This window comes from Dermochelys coriacea, chromosome 6 (genome assembly GCF_009764565.3).
Source record: "Dermochelys coriacea isolate rDerCor1 chromosome 6, rDerCor1.pri.v4, whole genome shotgun sequence".
Taxonomy (NCBI): Eukaryota; Metazoa; Chordata; order Testudines; family Dermochelyidae; genus Dermochelys; species Dermochelys coriacea.
In genome coordinates, this window is record NC_050073.1 from 12,900,989 (window position 1) to 12,923,159 (window position 22,171).

General features: G+C 45.3%; 1 pseudogene; it reads right to left on the reverse strand.

Annotated features, from left to right (window-relative positions):
• LOC119856963 overlaps window positions 1-22,171 on the reverse strand; it is a 201,379-nt pseudogene that overhangs the window by 149,729 nt on the left and 29,479 nt on the right.

Consider the following 22,171-nt stretch of genomic DNA (forward strand, 5'->3'; position numbering starts at 1 on the left):
TTTAGGGATTAATAACAAGAATTTTAGCTATAAGTTGGGGACGCATCAATTAGAAGTAACGGAAGAGGAGAAGGACCTTGGAGTATTGGTTGATCATAGGATGACTATGAGCTGCCAATGTGATATGGCTGTGAAAAAAGCTAATGCGGTTTTGGGATGCATCAGGAGAGGCATTTCCAGTAGGGATAAGGAGGTTTTAGTACCGTTATACAAGGCACTGGTGAGACCTCACCTAGAATACTGTGTGCAGTTCTGGTCTCCCATGTTTAAAAAGGATGAATTCAAACTGGAGCAGGTACAGAGAAGGGCTACTAGGATGATCCGAGGAATGGAAAACTGGTCTTATGAAAGGAGACTTAAGGAGCTTGGCTTGTTTAGCCTAACTAAAAGAAGGTTGAGGGGAGATATGATTGCTCTCTATAAATATATCAGAGGGATAAATATAGGAGAGGGAGAGGAATTATTTCAGCTCAGCACCAATGTGGACACAAGAACAAATGGGTATAAACTGGCCACCAGGAAGTTTAGACTTGAAATCAGACGAAGATTTCTAACCATCAGAGGAGTAAAGTTTTGGAATAGCCTTCCAAGGGAAGCAGTGGGGGCAAAAGATCTATCTGGTTTTAAGATTCTACTCGATAAGTTTATGGAGGAGATGGTATGATGGGATAATGGGATTTTGGTAAGTAATTGATCTTTAAATATTCAGGGTAAATAGGCCAAATCCCCTGAGATGGGATATTAGATGGATGGGATCTGAGTTACTATAGAAAATTCTTTCCTGGGTATCTGGCTGGTGAATCTTGCCCATATGCTCAGGGTTTAGCTAATCGCCATATTTGGGGTTGGGAAGGAATTTTCCTCCAGGGCAGATTGGAGAGGCCCTGGAGGTTTTTCGCCTTCCTCTGTAGCATGGGGCATGGTTGACTTGAGGGAGGCTTCTCTGCTCCTTGAAGTCTTTGAACCATGATTTAAAGACTTCAATAGCTCAGACATGGGTGAGGTTTTTCATAGGAGTGGGTGGGTGAGATTCTTTGGCCTGTGCTGTGCAGGAGGTCGGACTAGATGATCAGAATGGTCCCTTCTGACCTTAGTATCTATGAATCTATATTAGCATTTACAGTCACTTAACAAGCAATTGGCAATCAATTACAACAGGAGAACAAATGCTAGTCCAGACTTCTATGCAGAGTGCTTCCGCAGATGTGCACAGGCTGAAATTGTGAACAAACAGCATCAGTTGCCCCATAACCTCAGCCATACAGAACGCAACGCCATCCACAGCCTCAGAAACAACTCTAACATTATAATCAAGGTCAGCAACCTTGCAGAAGCGGTGTGCCGAGTCATCATTTATTCACTCTAATTTAAGGTTGTGTGCCAGTAATACAGTTTAATGTTTTTAGAAGGTCTCTTTCTATGTCTATAATATATAACTAAACTATTGTTGTATGTAAAGTAAATAAGGTTTTTAAAATGTTCAAAAAGCTTCATTTAAAATTAAATTAAAATGCAGAGCCCCCCAGACTGATAGCCAGGACCCGGGCACTGTGAGTGCCACTGAAAATCAGCTCGTGTGCTGCCTTTGGTACACATGCTATAGGTTGCCTACCCCTGTTATAATCAAAGGGGCTGACAAAGGAGTTGCTATAGTCATAATGAACAGGTCGGATTATGAACAGGAGGCTGCCAGACAACTCTCTAACACCACATTCTACAGGCCACTTTCCTCCAATCCCACTGAGGAGTATCAAAAGAAACTACACTATCTGCTCAAGAAACTCCCTGCTATAGCACGGGAACAAATGTACACGGTCACACCCCTAGAAGATCCAATATCTTCTCATGATCCATAAACCTGGAAATCCTGGACGCCCCATCATCTCAGGCATTGCCACTCTTACAGCAGGGTTCTCTGCCTATTTGGACTCTCTCCTCAGACCCTATGCTACCAGCACCCCAGCTATCTTCTAGACACCACCGACTTTCTGAGGAAACTATAATGCATTGGTGATCTTGTTTTCAGGAAACACCATCCTGGCCACCATGTATGTAGAAGCTCTTTACACCAATATTCCACACAAAGATGGACTACAAGCTTTCAGGAACAGTATCCCTGATGAGGCCACAGCACACCTGGGGGCTGAACTTTATGACTTTGTCCTCATCCACAACCATTTCAGATTTGGGGACAATTTATACCTTCAAGTCAGCGGCACTGCTATAGGTATCCGCATGGCCCCACAGTATGCCAATATTTTTATGGCTGACTTAGAACAACACTTCCTCATCTCTCGTCCCCTAACATCCCTACTCTACTTCCACTACACTGATGACATCTTCATCATATGGACCCACAGGAAGGAGGCTCTTGAAGAATTCCACCATGATTTCAACAATTTCCACCCCACCATCAACTTCAACCTGGACCAGTCCACACAAGAGATCCACTTCCAGGACACTACAGTGCAAATAAGTGCTGGTCACATAAACACCACCCTATACCGGATACGTACTGACTGCTATAGTTACCTACATGCCTCCAGCTTCCTTCCAGGACAAATCAGAGATCCATTGTCTAAGCCCTAAGATACAACCAAATTTGCTCCAATCCCTCAAACAGAGACGAAATACCTACAAGAACTTTATCAAGCATTCTTAAAACTAGAATACCCACCTGAGGAAGTGACAAAACAGATTGACAGAGCGAGACAGGTACCCAAAAGTCACCTACTACAGGACAGGCCCAACAAGGACCTGACTCTGGCTTCGACCCTTGGCTTGATGCCTGATTCTGATTCCAATTTGACCCCTGGCTCATCCCCTAACTCTGATTCCAGCTTCAACCCTTGGCTTGACTTGTGATTCTGACTCCAGGTTTGACTCTTGGCTTGACTCCTGACTCCATCTCCAACCCCTGGCTCCTGACTCCAACCATTAGGCATGACCTCCCATGTCCTGGTCCTTAAAGCTTGCTCACACCACTCCAACTCCTCTGGGTGGGCCCAGCCTAGGACAGGGCATCAGCACTGCACAATCAGATGATCCATATCTATGCAGACAACTGAGTATTGCAGACACAAAAGGTGCAGCCAAAGCTACTGAGAATCAGGTGTTGCTGGAGTAAGCCTATCAACTTCACGCAGAGAATGCTGTGCTCTGGGCTTGTCCAGCTGCACTGTCACCTGAGCTTGGACCTGCTATCCCACTGCCCAAATACTTTGATGGGAGCAGCCCCAAGTTCTGAGCCTTCATGAATCAGTGCTGCCTCTTGTTCTTGCTTCTACCACAGACAAACTCTTCTGACCAGGCCAAGGTAGGCCTGGTAGTCAGCCTGCTGACTGGGCAGGCGTTAGACGGGCCTCTCTCCTGTTGGAACCCTGAAAGCAGGTGCTATCCAACTGGGATGCCTTCCAGTGGGTATTATCAACCATGCCCACTCCACTAAGGCAGTCCCGCAGAAACTCCTACAAGGATCCTATGTGGCTCCCTTCCACATTCTAATATTGCACACAGAATGGAATGAGGCAGCCCAGTTGTTTCAGTTTTGATGGGGCTTGCATTACAAGGTCAAGGATGAACTGGTCTGAGTTGAGACCTCAGAAGGTCTGGACACCTTCATAGATCTTGCTATTTGAATTGACAATAGTCTAAGTGAATGATGGGGGGGGAGGAGGAAAGAAGAGGGGCATCACAACAGTGACCCCACTAACAAATTCTGCTCTGTCCATTAAGCCAATGCAGGTAGACCTGGTCTGCTGCGAGCTGGGCTACATTATCTCCAGTTGTCCCATGAGGCTCCCATCCCAAAGGAATCTGGGAAACAAGCCAGCCCAGGTTCAAAGAAGGGGCTAGCCTGGGCATCTTGACAAAGCATCCTCTTGATCCCTGAACTGAAGTCCTGACTGGAATGCATGCCAGGTCTCTTTGACTGGCACCATACTTACAAGTGCCAGTTGAATTACGGATCCCAGGGCATCCCCAACCACTCCCCCACAATGGGCTTTCATTGACAGGGGCACCATTTAAGGAGGGTAGGGGTGAACCTTCCCCCACCCTGAGTTTTGTACATTTGGGTGAAGTTTGCAGCAGGAGGGAAGATATTGCCCCTTCTCCCTCCTCCCGTGCTTCCCTGCTAAACTGCCATCTGCAGCCACAGCACTGCCCCTGTCCATCCCCACCCCCTGCCTCATCATGGAGCCACCACTGACCAAACTGCTCTGAACTGGGAGCTTGCCTCCTGATCTATTGCACAGAACCTGGCGGAGACTGATGTCAGGGTGTCCCCCTCCCCCTGCCTGCATACCCAGTTGTGACACTCTGCATCCCATATTCACCACAGTGATACAACGATAGGATTAGGATCTAATTATGATGCATCTTGTACAAAATATGTCATATGAGGTGTCAATGAAAAAGTTATGGTTTGCTGAATATGATTATCCTACTTATATGCAGGTATCATTTTTGTATCTGGAATTATAAATATTGACTATGCATCTGTATTCCAAATGTACTTGCTCCTGGGTAACTCCCATAAGTTAGTTTACATCCAGTCTAACCAGCACATTGTAAAAGGGCTACCCAGGCTAATGGGCCACAGGAAAAGCTTAGCATCCCCTGATAAGCTTTCCTGTGGACACTTCAGCCAGTGTATAAATAATGGCTGCCATGACTCAAAGCATGCAAGGGCATGTGACTGAACCATGTGATATTGGACTCCACTTTGTGCCTGTATTTTTCCACTAACTTTGTTTTAGACAATCAAGTTCCCTCCACATGGAAGAGCCTATAGAAGGTGGAAGTGACATCAGCACTGGATCTCACTCCCACTTCAACACAACACTTCAAAACACCTAAGGAATAAAGACTGAATGGGGAGAAGGGGGTCCCAGGTGGAGAATTTCATCCGGTGTGTATGCAAAAGCTGTAACCTGCTTGTACTAGCTAACAGGGTGAGACACTGCTTGATACAAATCCTATCCTGTTTATAAAGCTTAGATTGTGTTTTTGTTTTATTTCATGTGGCAATTTACATGATCTGTATAACATTACTTATAATCGCTTAAACTATTGTTCTGTAGATAATAAATCTGTTTTATATTTTTACCTAAAGTGTGTTAAAACAAAGGGGAATCTGCTCAGGAAGAGCGGCTGGTGCATTGTCCTCTCCACAAGGAGAGAGGGGCAGACTGGGTAATAACTTACACTGGTCAGGCTTCTGACCAGGTTTGGATGGTTCAGCTTTGGGGTCCTAGGCTGGAGAGCTGGCTAGAACCTCTATCTTGTTAGTTCATGAATGGCTAGGAGAAGCATTTGTGTAACTGCAGCTGGGTGTATCCCTATTTGTGTAAGGCTGTGTGAGTGCAGGACCTGGAGGGAGCTGCAGTTTGTTATAGCAGCAGTTTGAAAGGGAGACCAGGCTGGTGAGACAGAGGGTTCAGTGGTACCCCAGATCCAAGTTGTACCTGAGAAAAGCAGGGTTGACCTTAGGGAAAATGTGCCCTGGACAAACTTGTATTTTGGGACCCTCCCCCCATCACTCCTGGCCCCCACAGGCTCCCCAACCACCCCCATCATCTCTGGGCCCCACTGCCTCCCCCAGTGTTTAATTTGTATTGAAAGAGCTGCCAGAGCTCAGCCTTGGCACAAATTAAGCACTGGCAGATTGGCTCACCTTAGCCATGCCCCTTTTAAAAAAAATAGCTGCCCACTTAACTTTAGACACTGTGCAGATGAAGGTTGATTATTTTCAAATTGTATTTTTAGTTAGATCTGTAAAACAACTTAAAATCTGTATGAAAATAAACAGAGTTCCAAATCTGATACTAATAGAAATGGAATCAAATGTTAGTGAGTCATGTACATGATCGTGATTGGTAAACAAACGCCAAAATAATTAGAAAAATTCCCATTCTTAATAAAAAAAAGAGAAAAAAAAACTTAATCATGTATGTTAAAATTAAATAAATACATTCTTAGTGGAGTGAAAAACAATTGACTAAAATAGAGTAGATAATGGCAGTAAGACAGAATGTGTCTGTCAGATAAAGTCAGCAGAATTTATTTTTTAATCTTTACTAAAGATAGATATTTTGTACACTAACGTGTACTTCTGATATCAGTGTCAAAACTTCATAACTCATAGTTCAAAGTTTGGGATTGGGAATATCTTGCTGTATTTTCTAAATTTAAATATAAATTTAAAATATGGATTTAATTGTTTTGTATATTTGTTTCTTTATATAGGAATTAGATACCGTGCTCCTGTCAGCTAATTTCTAAGTTGTCATCTGCAAAAAAAACTTGGGTTTTCAGGTGCTTAAGTAGCCCCTGGAATCATGGTTAAAGTTGTCCCCATCCCACCAAAGTCTGAAATGGCATCCCTGTTCATTGACTTGGGCACAGCAGACAATTGTATCACCACAGAACCAGCATGCATACTACAGAGTCCCCTGTGGCCCAAGCCCATTCTGGACCTAGTAGGCAATCAATTGGTCCCACTTATCCTCTGAGCCAGTGACTGCAGCAAATGTTGCTCTTGAGGTTATACTATCCAAGGACATTCAGACACCCTACAATGAAATGCTATTCATTCCCCACACTTCGCTCTGATCCTGGTAATCTCGTAGCTGGCCCTCCACAACCTCCTTCTCTGTTGGTGTGCACTAAAAGTCAACTTCACTCAGTATTCTGCCAGTAGCAAATTTAGTGGCAGGAAGCTGGCAGTGGACAGTAGTTTTCTGGTGGTCACAAACCAGGATATCTGGCCTGGCAAAGCCACCCACTGAACTGGTCCTCAACTTCCATCCAAATACAGTGAATTACAGTGGATGGCACGTCTGTTCCATCCAGAAGAGGCTATGTTAACATGGCTTCTACACTAAGCTAGAAAAATGTGCCTTGGATCAATCCTCCATAGAATTCTTAAGGTTCATCCTACATCCCACTGGTATCGAAATGGACCTGCACAAGCTAAAGAGAGGCCTCAAGTGAAGCATTCCATGGTGCTGCCATGAACTACATTTCCCAGGGTTTGCAAACTTCTATTGGCTGTTCATCATGAACTCCATGATGTCCAAAACAGGACACCTACATGAAAGGGCATATACATATCTCCCCTGCCCTCCCCCCCCCCCCCCCAAGAACTACAAATCTACAAGTATGTCAGGACTCCCCACTGGCAGGACATTTTGTGCCCAGTCTCTTGTCTCTTCTGGTAGCCTTGCATGTGGGCCAGAGCACAGGCCTATGGGTCTCTTGAAATGCATGGGCCCACTCCAAGGTACTGCACAATAAACACTTCAGACTCCTGCAGCCCCTTGAGACTTCATCCGGCCTCTGGACAGTTGTTGTCCTGGATTTTGGAGTAGAATTACCTGAGTCCAGTGGATTCATGACCATTCTGACAGTAGTGGATCACCTCACAAAGGGGGCACTCTTCATCACCTGCACTGGCCCAATCTCCTCCCAGGAAATTGCCTGGCTTTGGGTGGAGCAAATCATCCACCTCCATGTCCTCCTGGAGCACATCATCCATGACCACAGTGTGTAATTTATCTTCCACTTCCGATGAGGAGCTCTCTGGATTCTGGGCATCTGCTGCTGTCTCTCCTTCACTTACCACTACCAGACAAAAGATCAAATGCAAAGAACCAACTAGATCCTGTAACAGTATCTTTAATGCTACATAAAATGCCACCAAAACGACTGACCCTTGCTGCTGCCTCAGGCAGAGTTCACTTACAATTATGCAGAACATACCTCTATAAGGCAAAGCCCCTTTTTTCTTGGACTATGGGTTCTATCCTGGGATCTACCTGAGCTATTCACAGCTTTCCACAACCCAGCAGCCCTTGACTGGATACAACAGCTACGCCAAACCCAAGATGACCTAGTTCACCTGGAGAATGCCAAGGAGAGCTACAAACATTATGCTGACCATCAATGACTGGAGGAGCCCCTCCTTTTGATAGGCCAGAGGGTATGGTTCTCAACAAAATACCCACACATGGACAGGCCATCTCCTAATTGGACTACCAGTTCCTTGGCCCCACCCAGTTCCCTGGCAAATAAACACAGTCATCTTTCAAGTCGACTTAACCCGTTTCCTCCAAATACACCTGGTTTTCCATATACTTCTGGCAACTGGTGCAGGGTGTTCACACAACTGACCTGGTAAACAACTTCCACAGAAACCACACTGGAAAACTCAGACCACTACTGCTTGGGGTGGGGCACACTAGGGACATGGGTGATCTGAGAGGTCATGGTTCCCAAACCCTAGCCTGTGGTTCCCAAGCAGTGTTCAGACCATGGCCACCACATAGCAGATCACCAGAATCAGTGGAGAAGGGAGCTAGAGGAGCTAGCCATCTTGTAGACCGGCCACTGGAGGTCTTGACAAAATTTCACAGAGGGTTACTCAAGTATTTACTAATCAGCAGTAGAATTTTGTTGATCAGGAATCCTGGATTCTATCCCTCACTCAGGGTGAGAAATGTGGTTTCTAGTGGTTAGAGATAGGATAAGCAAAACTGGTGTAGCGAACATGAGAGGCAGTATGCTTCAGTGGATGAAATTGGGGTTTATTATGTTAGAGAGCTGGGGTCTGTCCTGGCAGTAACCCTGCATAATCTCTCTGCCAGTTTCTTCAAACAATGGAGTGTGTTCAGCAGGTCTTTGGGAACTGCCTTCTAAGATTGGGGGTCATGGCTTTGGTCAATGAAAAGGGTAATGAATTGCCTGAGAATATACTATAAGCAGAACTTAGAAGAGTGAGGTTTGAACTCCTGGGATCCTGTTTTCCAGGCTTAGGAAGTTTGCCCCATGCTATAGTGGCACTTGGTGAGAAAATCCTTCAAACTGAGTATTGGCATCTGGGCAGTGGCAGATACATTGGCACTTTTGTCTTGGTGCACAGATTTACTGTTATGATTAAAATGGTATAAAATGCTCCACAGACAAAACAGTACCTATGTATAACTGGTATGAGCTGCTGAAAAAAAAACTTTGTTAATGCAGAGAGTTAAGGTTGCCCAGCTCTGCCTTGTACCCTTGCAGAATGTGGAGAGTGGTTACACTTAATCCTCTGTGCGACAGGGGTTTCTCCACAGCAACCTCATGGCCTGCCAGAGCACTATGCACCCTGCCTCCAGGCCTCCAATGATCAGTCACTGCCTCTTGTGAGGTCCAGTGCCGTGGTGCGTTAGCCCTCTGGCTAAGCCACTTTTCAGTTCCTGTCTTCCAAGTCCCAAAAGAAGCAAAAACCCCAAACTCTTAATAGGGTCATCCCACAAGTGTTCGGCAGGACCCTGCCCGTTTATAGCTAGTCCTTTGGTCAGTCCCCCAGTGCTCGGTCATCCCATCCATGGGAAGCTCATCCAACTGGGAAGCTGCCACTGCCTCCTCCTCCTGGACGTAACCAGGCTTCCCTCACAGAGGGAGAAGCAGGGCATTATTCTCCTTCTTGGACAGAACTCAACAGAGCTAGGTTGTCTCCTTTTAATTGCCTGCTCCACACTTGACGTCTGCTGCAGCTGTCGTAGGGTGGAGCTAACTGGGTCCACAGGCCCTCATTAATCTCCTCCTTGTCAGCATGGGGCCTGTATGCCCCAGCACAATCTGAAAACTAGGAAATACAAAATTGAGCTACACATCAGGCTGCCTGCAAACACTCTGGTTTGCAAAGAGCCCAGACCAATTGCATATGTGCAAATTACTGTCTCTGGCATGTTGCCAGGGCTCAAGCAACGTTGGAGATCCAACAACTTAAATATTCCTTCCCCAAAGGGGAAGTGGAAGGCCAAACACTAGCTGACTAGTCCAGTTAGAAAAATTCAACCCTCACCACAAACCTATCAAATTTGAAGTGAATTGGACAAGAGGTTCCTGGATTAGGACAGTAAAATAGAGATCTTCAACCTAGGTCAAAGAGTATTTGTTTTGCCACTTTCCAGTCAAACAACAAAAAGAAGAAAGAAGTAAAAACAGTTCAGTGGATTCCCCTAGCTAGGATCAGAACCAAAGTGCACAGAACCAAAGTTATTATCACTGATTATTTGTCGTACCATAGCCCCTGGAGGCCCCAGCCAGGATTAGGGTCCTAGTGTGCAAGGCACCATATCTATACATTATAAACAGACAGTGCTTATATAAAAATTATTATACACAGATCTGATAGCAACTCCTGTTATTAGGATTGCTGGACATGTCCCTGTTTTCCGGTGCTTATAACTTTCAGCCCAAATGGTTAAAATTTGGCAAATTTTCCATGCCGGGTATTTCCATCAGGCTAAATAGTCTGAAAGTTTCTGCAAAAATGGTTCAGCCATTTCTGAGAATTAGGTTGTTTTATCAGTGTTAAAAAATTTTTTCCAACCTTTTCCCTCAGAAGTTCTAGCTTCCCCATGTTTTGGAGCAGGGACTTCAAATTTGGCAAGGGTGGGGGGTGGTCTTTGTGTCAGGGCCGTGCCTTTTGCTGTTCCCATGAAAATCCACCCAAATATAGTCAAGTTATAAGCCTCTGAAAAAAATCTCCATTTGCACAAGCTTTGTAGAGACTTGTTAGAGCTTTGTAGCTAAATTTCTTCTGAGATTTTGTTGTTGCTGCTGTTTGTAATCGTGTCAATCAATCACCCCCCATTCCTTCACAGCAGCTGTCCTCCTCTCCCTTCAGTGGGCTCAATTCCCCTTCCTTGTGTTCCCTCGCCCTTCTACAGTTCCCACCTGTTCTACCGACTCCATCCAATCTTCCCTCTCCTCCCACCAGCCCAGATAGATGTAGGTCCCATATCCATAGCTGCCTCCTGACCTCTGATATCTGCCCTAACCAGGGCCCTCCCTCGATCCTCACCCTCTCTGCCTCCCTCCCTCCCCCGCACCAACCTTGGCCCCTCTGCAGCCATCCTTCCTAACCTCATGCCCACCCCTGTCCTTTCCCTCCCTCCCCTTCTATAGCTGCCTCCGGAACACCCACTACATCTCTAAAAAGTTTTCAGCCACCCACAACCTTTTCATATCTCATTCCTCCCAGCTCCACACTCTAGCACTCCATAGGGTTTTGCACTGGACTGTAAGTGTGATGAAGTTGGGGTATATATTGTGTTTGGTAGCTACTGGAGATGGAGGTGAAAGGCAAATGGAGCACTGCAGCCTTACTGACAAGGTTTACGCAACATGAAAGTAGAAAGGAGTGCACAAGTCTTTCCCCTTAACTTATTTCCATGCTTTTAAGGTTTGGGGGAGGATGGGGCATGGTCTTTCCCAGTCTTAAATGTCTGTCCCTAAACAGAGTCACTTTTATGGTGAGTCATTTGGCCATTTGTGAGCTATGAAACCCCAGGGGGGGAAAAAATCAATGTTTAAAAAAAAAGTAAAAAATAAAAATTATGCAGGCATTTTTAGAGCTCAGATAACACTCAATGTGGCCGCTTGCTTGGTCCTGGGGAATCTTCATTCAGGTCTTCAGTTAGAGACAGACACACATCTAGATCAACTGACTCCAGTTTAGAGCAATTCTTTATACAGAATTGAAGAACAATTTGATCCATTTTGGTAAAGGTATAACTACTTAATTTTAGATCAGTGAAATGATTCATTGCACTCTGCACAAATTCTGTTTCTTGAATTTCATAGAAACAGTGAAAATACTCAAAATAGAAAATTGTTCTGTCATAAGAAAACTTATCATAGTTGAACAATGCCAGAGAGAGTTTTTCTTTAACCCATGTTAGTAAATTATTTTTATTTTTCTCCATCTCCTCCATTCTCTTTTTATTTAAGAGACCAAACAGGAATCACACTGTTAACATTAAATAATTCCTAGGTTCTTCACACTTTTCAAACAATTTTTCCATGGGTTGTATAGCAGTTTCTGAAATTTCCACTATTTCTTTTTTCCAATACATAAAACAAAGCTGCAAAAAACTCTTGAAAACTCAAGTGAATGAAGCTGTAAACAAGTTCACAGACAATGCCTTTCTGAAACATGTTCTCATTGAGAAAGAGGGAATCAGGTTTATCTAAGCCATGTTTCTTGACAACTTCTTCCTCAAACAGTATATTCTTCCTCCAGAGTCCATCTACAGCCAAGGAGCAAAGTCCCTTCAAGTTACCTTGTACCTTTTGCTTTGAATTGCTGATGTGACCCTCTATTAAACTGAAGAAATAGTTCATGTACACTCCAGTGATTGTATTGGAAGTTTGTGCAAGATCTTCACCTGCTTCCATCTGTTGTTTCAGTACCATGCAGACGATCCAACACACAAGGGGAACAAAGCACATAGTGAAGAGCATTTCATTCTCTTTTACAAAGCTAAAGGCTTTTGTTGCTTGTTCTTCATTCCCAAAGAAGTTGTAGAAATATTCTTCTCTCTTATTCTCAGAAAATCCTAGGATCTCCGCATACGCACAATGTTCATCTTCCAAACACTGCCCAAGTTTCTCCAGGGCGACTGGTCTCGTAGTAATTATTAAGGAGGATTTGTGAAGCACTTTTTTCCTAAATAAACTGCTCAGTATGATTTCCACTGGCTGTTTCTCACAGGGATCAGAGCATGGATTACTTGTTGGTTGATCAAAGGAAAATCTCAGTTCATCAAAATCATCAATTATGAACAGGAGTTTTTCTGGATTCATCAGAATCTCTTTAGTTGGTCCAATTTGATCAGGACAATTTTCTAAAAATCAAATCTTCAACACTTTTCTGCCCTCTGACAAAGTTAATTTTCCTACAATTTATGTAGAAAACATAATCAAACCTGAATCTCCCCATTCATTTCCTCATCCAACCCTGCATAATCTGTGTGATCTGATGAGTCTGCACTCTGAGGGGTTACTTATACAGTTCTTTATTTGCCTAGTCCAACATGATCTTTTTTGCTTCAGTGTTTTTCCAATCCCTGCAGCTCCCTGCAGCACGACAATTGGGGGGTGGTGATTGTCCATTTCCATCAGATTCAAATAAATCACCCATGGTGATAGGACTAGCGTGCTTAGCCATGATTTCTGCATATCTCGGTCCCAAGGCCATTATTTCATGTTCTCTCTGCTTTTTGTGATGATGTTTATTTACAATTATCAGCTTTGTGTATCTCCTGTTTAGCTTCACATTCTCACCAAGAAGATCGTTCATGTCTTTTATTGTGCTGTATTTGTTTTTAATATGTTCTCTGTATGTCTCTCTGTAAGCTGAGTTAGTGACAAGCAGCATTAGATAGTATTGTAATGGTACAATCAAACTATTTAAACAATAATACTGGTATTCTAAGTCTATATTGCACCTTTCATCATAAAGTGTCCCCACATAAATTAACTATCGTCCTAGTCATTACTCACATCAGTGGTCCCATTGAAATCAGTGATGTGGGAGAAAAGTGTAGGCTCAGCCCTTCTGTGCATATATACACAAGTATCACTTCATCAGTTACTGAAATGTAGCCACCTCTAGGGTGAAACCTGTCAGATATTAATAGTGCACAATGGCACTCCGTAACAAATTAGGGCATGAAGGGATGGAGAATGACAGGTATAACTGAAACAGTAATGGGAATTTAGGTACAAAGAATATAACTAAAGTATAACCTAAAATTTGTCCATGGACCAGAGGTTTAAAAAAGTGCCATAGCACCTTCAGTGACCACAAATGCTGACCTCTACTTATTTTGCCTCATTTAAAAATGGCATCCCTAGCAGCATCATGCTTCCAGCATCATGCTGCTGCACTGGGTCAGTTCTGCCTCTGACACAAGAGCTCCACCTACTCACCAGCACCATGTTCTGCAGCACCCGATTCTTTCCTGGAGATCTCCCCATTCATTTCCTCATCCAACCCTGCATAACCTGTGTGATCTGATGAGTCTGCACTCTGAGGGGTTACTTATTATTTCTACTAGCAAACCCAATGTCTGGCTGATTTAGCCTAATGCTGGTAATAACTGGTAATCATGCAATGCAATTCTTTATGGGAATGTCACATACCATTTGCTGATGTTTCAGGTGTTTGCTGAGGACCCAAAGCTGAAAGAGAAATTTCACATGAATGTTAGTCCAACAAAAAAAAAAAAAAAAAAAAAAAAAAAAAAATCACAGTGTGTCATGCAGTTCAGGACATTGGGACAAGTAATTCATTCAGGATTCTCTGCAGTAATAATCTTCCTAGAAAACCCATGTCTGAGGCAGGCAAAGAGAATTTCTTTGCTGACACTAGTTCAGCAATCGGTCCAAAATGGCCATCAGAAGCAATACTCTTCAGTGGGTTGTTTTTAAGAGTAGCCACTTACGCTATATCTACACAACAAGGCAAGCCTGAGCTCAAGTCTAATCCCCCTTAGGTCCACACACCAATTCTGCTAACCTAGAGGTCAGATCTAGGGTCCCAGGACCTTGCAGGGCTGGAGGGTCTGAGCCCACATTAAGCTGGGTCCTGGAGGCCCTCTGGGTGTATCCCAGAGATCCTGGTGGCAGAGGAGCAGCCCTGCAGGCAGCCAGACCAGCAGCTGGAAGCACCATTACTGCCTGGCCAAACACGATCCCTATTCCTACTCCTCTCGTAGGGACAGCAGCTCCTGCTCTGGCTCCTCCTCACTGCTGCACAGAGCTTCCCCAAAACAAGGAGCAAAGCTGCCAGACTGGAGGCAGCTCACAGCCACTGGGAGTTTGGGAGTCATCCCTCTCCTGGCCATGCTGAGCCGGGAGCCCTGCTGCTCCCCCTCCCTGCAGGGCAGCCACTTGGTCCCTACTCTGCTCTCTGGCCCTTGACCCCAGCCCCTCTGGGGCTTCATGTGCAGAGGTGCCTGGGCTGCATGCACTGTCAAGGGAGTGAGTCCCCAAAATTCCCCCACAGCCTCCTTCACTGGTGGCAGCTCCAGTTCCTCCTTGCTGCATGGCAGTTGCTTGTTCCTGCTGTGCTCTCTGGCCTTTGTTCTCAGGCCCCCTGGAGCCCCATGTGCAGGAGTGCCCAGACTGCATGCACTGTCAGGGTGGCAAGTGAGAACCAGCCACAAACCTTCCCCGCAGCCTCCTTGGAATGGCTTGGCACCCACCTCTCAAAAGAGCTTCTTCTGGTCAGGTGCATCTTCAGTCTTTAAATAGCTCCAGTCCTGGTATCAGGCTGTAGCCCCAGGGCTTCTTCCTGGCAGCAATAGATATGTCCTCTCTGGGCCCTTCTGGCCCCAGCTCTTAAGAAGGGGATCTGAACCAGTGGCCCGGCTAGAGAGTTACAGCTGTCCAAATTGTAGGCCACTTTGCCAGTGGCCTATGGCGGGGAACCTAGCCTCACCCACTACTCCAAGTCCCAGCCCAGGGACCCTAAGAATAGCAGCCACACGCCACTGTGTCCCTTTAACTAAGCTGCTTTCAGTTCCTTATGTCACTTCCCCACAGCCCCAGCCTTCACCAGTGCTTCACCCTTAGCTCAGGGCTCTTCTATGTTCAGGCTCAGCAGCCAGCCAGGACCTCTTCTGCTCCCCCAGGCCCTGCTGGCACTGAGCTGCTGCTGCTGCTGCTGCTGCTGCTGCAGTTCCCTTTGGTCAGCCAGGAGCACCACCTACATTCATCTGGCTCCAGCCAGGAACTGCCTGTCTCTGGGTTTGCAGCTTCTTTTTATATAGTCTTCCTGGGCCCTGATTGGCTACTTCCCCTGCAGCCACTCTAGGCTGCTTAGAGGACTCCTCTACTTCTCCTTTTCTGGGACAAGAGTGGCAGGACACTGAGGCCTCCAGCAGGGGGCCTCTGGGCCTAGTCCACCCAATCACACTCCTATGGTGGTGGCTTTGGCTCCAGCTCCTCCTTGCTGCTGCTGTGCAGAGCTTGCCCAGAGCAGGGAGAAATACTGAGAGGTGGGAGACGGCTCCCAGCTGCCAGGATGTTCAGAGTCATCCCTGCTCTGGCCATGCTGAGACGGGAACTCTGCTGTTCCCCCTCCCTGCAGGGCAGCGATTTGGTCCACTCTACTCGCTGTCCCTTGCTCCCGGGCCCTTACTGCCCTCCCTGGGGCTGCGTGTGTAGAGATGCCTGAGCAGCGTGCACTGTGAGGGCAATGAGTAGGAGCCAGCGCCAAAACATCCCCATAGACTCCAAGGATCCTTTATCTCTGCCTCCCAAGGTGCGGTGGGGGCAAGGATAAGGGATCCTTGGGGGGTGATGGAGCACACTGCACCCCAACTGCTGGGGAAATACTGCAACGCTCCATAGCGGGCAGCAGCCAGCCTGGGATGTAAGTGTGTTTTCCCTCTTATACTGTCATTTTATGTCAAACTTCAAAACAGACAAAAATAAATAAAAACAGCTTAATAGAACATCCCATTTTTTAAAAAAAATAAGAATTGCAAAGTTTCATTTAATAGTTTGACAGTCCTGGAGACTGACGTCCTTATTATCCACAGAACAGGAGCACATGGGAATTTTCCTTCCACTGTGACTCAGCCTAGAGGCACAGATGGTAGTTAGATGGTACTTCAGTATCAAGCCTTCACAAACTGCAGTCATTCTACTGAGACAGCCCCAATGGTGCTATTTATGCAGTTGATGTACTCATGTGTCCTTATGGACACCTGAATCCCATCAACAGCACCATTACAGTTAAGAAACAGGGTGGGCATTAGATTTTTCCCACAATGCAATGTATTTGTAGGGCTAGAGTGTTGACACTGGGATGGGGGGGCACCAGGCACTCTGGGTTAGGGTTACTTTGACTCAGGTCTGTGCACTGCAGTGTAGAGGCTAGAACCCTAGGTTCAAGCACAGATCAGAGAATCCTTAACTTAAGGTTAAAATGAAGTGTAGATGCTCAAACCCAGGGTTCCCTGATATGGGTCAGCTGACTCAAGTCCCTCTAACCTTAGGCTTACATTTCTAGGTAGACATACTCACAGTGTCTTTCTTTATGATAGATGAGCACTGAGATCTGCTAATGAAAAGCACTGTATTAGAGCTGGGTATAATTATAAAAAACAAACAAGCTGAAAGGGTTGGAAGCAAACCACCAAAGAACAAAATGAAAAATGTTAACAAAGTGGGAGTTCTCTTAAAAAAAAAAAACCAGAAATTTCAGTACTGCTGCATTTAGTCATCCCCCGTTGTGGCGGGGGTCTCACTGCGAGCTCAGCAGAAGCTTTCTCAGCCCTATAGTTAAAGGGGCAGATGTTTTGAAGATATCTTTTCTCATATATATATATATATCAGAAGCTTGTGTTGAACAAAAAACACTTTAAACACTCAAGCCTTCTTTATATATAATACGCAGGACAGAAGTTTTTTTAATAGACCATTTTCCCCCACAGATAAGCAGCTCAAGAGGAAAGGAGTACTTGTGGCACCTTAGAGACTAACAAATTTATTAGAGCATAAGCTTTCGTGAGCTACAGTTCACTTCATCGGATGCATTTGGTGGAAAATATCAATCTCGCCTCTGTATTTTCCACCAAATTCATCCGATGAAGTGAACTGTAGCTCACGAAAGCTTATGCTCTAATAAATTTGTTAGTCTCTAAGGTGCCACAAGTACTCCTTTTCTTTTTGTGAATACAGACTAACATGGCTGCTACTCTGAAACAGCTCAAGAGGGTAAATTTATTATGATACTTCCTAAAATTTATTTTTGGGCTGTCACACAGCATGAGGAATTTAATCCCCAAATAATATTTTATGGAACTTTTTAATACCTGAAAACAGGGAGCCTGATTCACCACTGTCCTGCACCTTGTGTAGCCATTTATACCTGTGCAAAGCGCACCACATCATCAGCCTTGATATGGCTCATTTGTGCCTCTTTGAGGATACCGACGGCCATATAGCCATCATAAGCAGCCTCCTGGGGATTTCCAATGTGGGGGGGAATCCTTAGGGAGAGGGACAGGGAAGGCCAATGTAACCAGAAGTACCCCAACTGCACATCAGTATAGGAGCTGTGTTGGGGGCATGGCTGGGGAAAGAGCGTGTGCCTTGCCAGCTGCCTGAATGGATCCTTATGGCTCTGCTGCCAGAATAGGCTATTGTAAAACCACCTTTGTCTTCCCGCCACCAGCTGCGCCAGGTGCTGCTCTAGCACATCTGAGGACTGAGCCCAGTGAGTGCAAAGGGGTTACAAATAGCTACCAAATCAGAAATCTCCCCTCAGCTTATACTTAATGTAGTGTTGGACCTCCACTGAGTGCTCATTTTACACAGAGATTAATGGCTACACAAAATATAAAGCAGTTAGAATCGGGCCCATTAGTGTGCTCCTAACACCACATCATCCTGGAATGTTGTGTGGCTAACATAATACTATTATTTCTGGATGCAATAGAATTTTCATCCTTAGCCCTGTTTTCAGGTGTTTAAAGAGAAGTTATTGAACAGTAACTGGGGGTTGTTCAAGAGTGTTGCCCCTGCGTATTCAGACTTGATTCCTGCAAAGGAACTGTGCTGTGAGCTTCCATAATCCTCTAAAGAGCAATATTCACTGGGGCCACTCCTCTCTCTCCCTCCCTCATGTAGGGTTCCTAGGGCATAAAGTGGGGAGTTTCCCCCACTGCTCTTCCACTAATTCAGGAATATTTAACCTAAGGCTCTAAAGAAGTGAGGTGGGTGGGGAGTGTGAATTCGCAGAGGGAACTAGTTATTGATAGGTAACTTCTTCTTCAGGGTGCCTCTACCCATTTCCACCTGTGTGCATTTAGCAAGCAGTACAACCCCAGGAAGCAGGGCTGAGGAGTTCCAGGTGAAGAATGTGCAGCAGCTCTGGATGAGGCTACAACTACATTGCATACAGCAGCTCTGGGTCTCAGATTAAGATTATTAGTAACAATTGCAACCCTGCTCTTCCAAATCAGATTTCAGTTGAAGGGAAAAAACTGCCTCAGGTATGTACAGATTTTCAGATAGCAACCTTGTAAACTCTCTAATGAATACAGTAAGAAAGCATGTTATGGAAATTGCCTTAGGTCTAGTTGAGTAAATATTAATATTTTCAGGGGGCTGAATGCCTGCCAAGTCATAACAATTGTGACACAGAGTCTGATTTCATTTGGACCATCTTTGAGCAGTGATGGTTTCAGCCTCTCTGATAGGATCTTCTGTGGCCAGGTGGCCTAGTGGCTAGATCTCTGGCCTTACAGATTGAAAGACCAGCTAAGAGGGTGGATGTAGGGGGACCTGGACCCTCCTCTCTACTGGGTCGCAGCCCAGGGCCTTGTGTAGATCAACCCTCTAAACAGGGGAGATGGGTCTTCCCTGGGCTACTTCCTACAAGTCTCTTCAGTGTGGGGTATGGCCCCACTAGTCCAATTGCCCTGAGTGCTGGGACTTGTTTGCAGCCTCCCCTTAGCAGGGGAGCCCTTACTTGCCTCAAGTGGCTGTGCTGCCTGGCAGGTCACTGATCCATCCCTTTGGGCAGGCAGACAGAGAGCTCCTCGCCAGTGAGCCTCCAACTGAGACAGGCTCCCTTCTTTTCTCCCCCTCTCTAGGCCTGGCATTGGCCACAGGTATAGTGGGTGGGGCTAGCTGAACCCAAAGATTTTCTTTAACCCCCACTGTGCCAGATGGCAATTTCTCTGCTGTGCTCCCTCACACCATGAGAGTCAAAAAAGCATGAATGGCCATAAATAAAAGGAAACAGGAAGGCAAGAAATGAACCAATATGGCTAAACAGCAAGTTGACTCCAATAATCTTTCTCAAACAGATACCCTTCTGAAAATGGAAACCCGCCCTAGTGAAGCATAAGGACCCAGGAATGCACATAGTGGATCAGAACCAAGGCCCATGTAGTCCAGTTTCCTGTCTCCAAAGGAAGCCAGCTCCAGATGTTTCAGAGGAGTGTACAATAATCATGAAGTGAGCAGATGTGGGCTCCTCTGCCCTTCATGAAGGACTCCTCCTGGTCCTTAGTAGAGATTGATTTAAACCAGGAAGTATGAGCCTTTATATCCCTTCCAAAACTCATTTTCTAACATTAACTACAACTCTGGATATTCCTGTTATCCATATAAACATCCCATCTTTCTGTGAATCTTACAAAATTCTTGGCAATACGTTCCACAGTCTAATTACAGGTTTCAGAGTAGCAGCCGTGTTAGTCTGTATTCGCAAAAAGAAAAGGAGTACTTGTGGCACCTTAGAGACTAACAAATTTATTAGTCTAATTACACAGTCAAGGAAAATGTATTTCCTTTTATTAGTTTTGAATTTACCACCTTTCAGTTTCATTAAATGCCCGCTTGATCTTGTGTTATGAGACAGGGAGAACAGAAGCTCCCAATCTACTTTCCCTGCTCCATTCACTATCTTATAGACTTTACCACGTTCCCTCAATCCTCTCCTTTCTAAGGGCTGGTCTTCACAGTGAGTTAAATGCACCATGTAGACAAGCCCTAAGATAAACTATCCCAATCTTTTCAACCTCTCTTCATATCAGAGTTTTGCCATCTCCCTAATCATTCTCTTCACCTGTTTCTGAACCCTCTACTACACAATACTCTTTTTGAGGTGGGTTGACCAGCACTGCAGACAGTATTCAAAATGGCAGCATAACATTGATTTACATAATGACTTATAATATTGTTATGTGTTGGACTAAACTCCATTAAAGCTAGTGAGTTTAATGGCCGCCTTTCATTCAGGATAAGTGTAAAAAGCAACTGTGTTCCTTTATGGAACCAGATGGCTGAAATAATAGGAGCGCCATCCAAAACACAAGTGTACGGCAAGCCTTGAGCAGAAGCTGAACCATGTGGTCCAAGCAGGTTTTCCCTGGGACTAATACAACAAATGCGGAAGCTAGGTCATTGATTGGTGCAGCTGTGTGACAGAAGCAGCAAGAAAAAATAGAGAAGAGGGGAGACAAGTAGCAGAAAGCCCAAGGGACAGTCACAGAATCACTGGGAATGTGTCCCTGAGAAAAAGCCTAGAGAAAGCTTTAGGGCTAAGTGCTGGCTGGAAAGGGGCTTAGAACTGTGAGCAAAGACAGTGCCCTCCTGCATTCAGGAAAACAGGACTTTGTACTTTCTTTGTAAATAGACAGGATTACACTGAAGAAATATCTAACTCCAACATATAAATTTCTCCTCTTAATGGGCATGTGAGAATATTCCTGGTGGCTCACTGAAGATTAAGTGGAAATTTTTCAGTCGCTCAGCACACTGCTGAGACACGAACAAACATGGGATTGGGAACCTGAACTAGAAAGGGCTCAGCAAGAAAGCCAAAAAAGGCAAATGGAAGCCCCTTGTTGGATCTACCCTCTGAAAGACAAGGGGTTTATCCTGGAAACAGAGTACAGTATGGGCAGAGACTCTGACAGGTCCATGATCAAGAGAACTGGCTCACTCAGCAGAGGGTGAGAAAGTCTTTCTGACAACAATGTGGGGGCCCTGGAGCCACCCCTATCATCAGTGGAGGGAAAATGATCATGGAGACTCACCACTCTTTTAAATAACTACTAAGGCAGAAAATCAAGGAAGGGAGAATCACCAGTGCCAGGACCACACTGCATGATGCTGGAAGGATACAACCTGGAGGCTTGATATAACCCGAACAAGAGAATCAGGAAAGCTCCAAGTTTAGCTCATCTACACCAACGTAGAGTTACTGGATCAGACCCTCAGATCCTGCACCCATTGAGACTCCCACCCTGCAGGAATTGTGACACCTCCCTTACCAAGAGGTGAGCTCTCACATGACCAAGGCTTCTGCCTAGAAGGGGATGTGCATGCAGGAGTAAGACTTCATTCTGTGGATCACCCCAGAAATTTAAATTAGGTCCTAAATCCAGTCAGTGTGCAAAACAGCCGATATAGAGATAACTATTCAGTCAGCCCTGGATGATCTCATTCAGGAGCTTGTGAGCTGTTCTGATTCTCCCCTGTATTCTCTATGATGGGGAGGGGGAGAATACAAAAACCAGAAAGGAAAAGATCATGCTCGCACCAAACTAATCTCCACAGTGGATCAATCATTTCAGGATAATGACCTGGGAATCTACTGGAAGAAGAAAGGCTCTGACAAACAGGGAATGACATGCTTAATCAGCTAACCTGGGTGAGAGTCCTGACTTGCACTCCCTGGATTTCCAAGCTCTTCCTAAAGCTACAGTAACCATAGTTACCCAAGAGCAAGCTAAGCACTGGGAACCAGAAACCATGGTAGTCACTCCTGAAGACAGGATCCTCTCAAAGCACCCTGGTCTTTGCC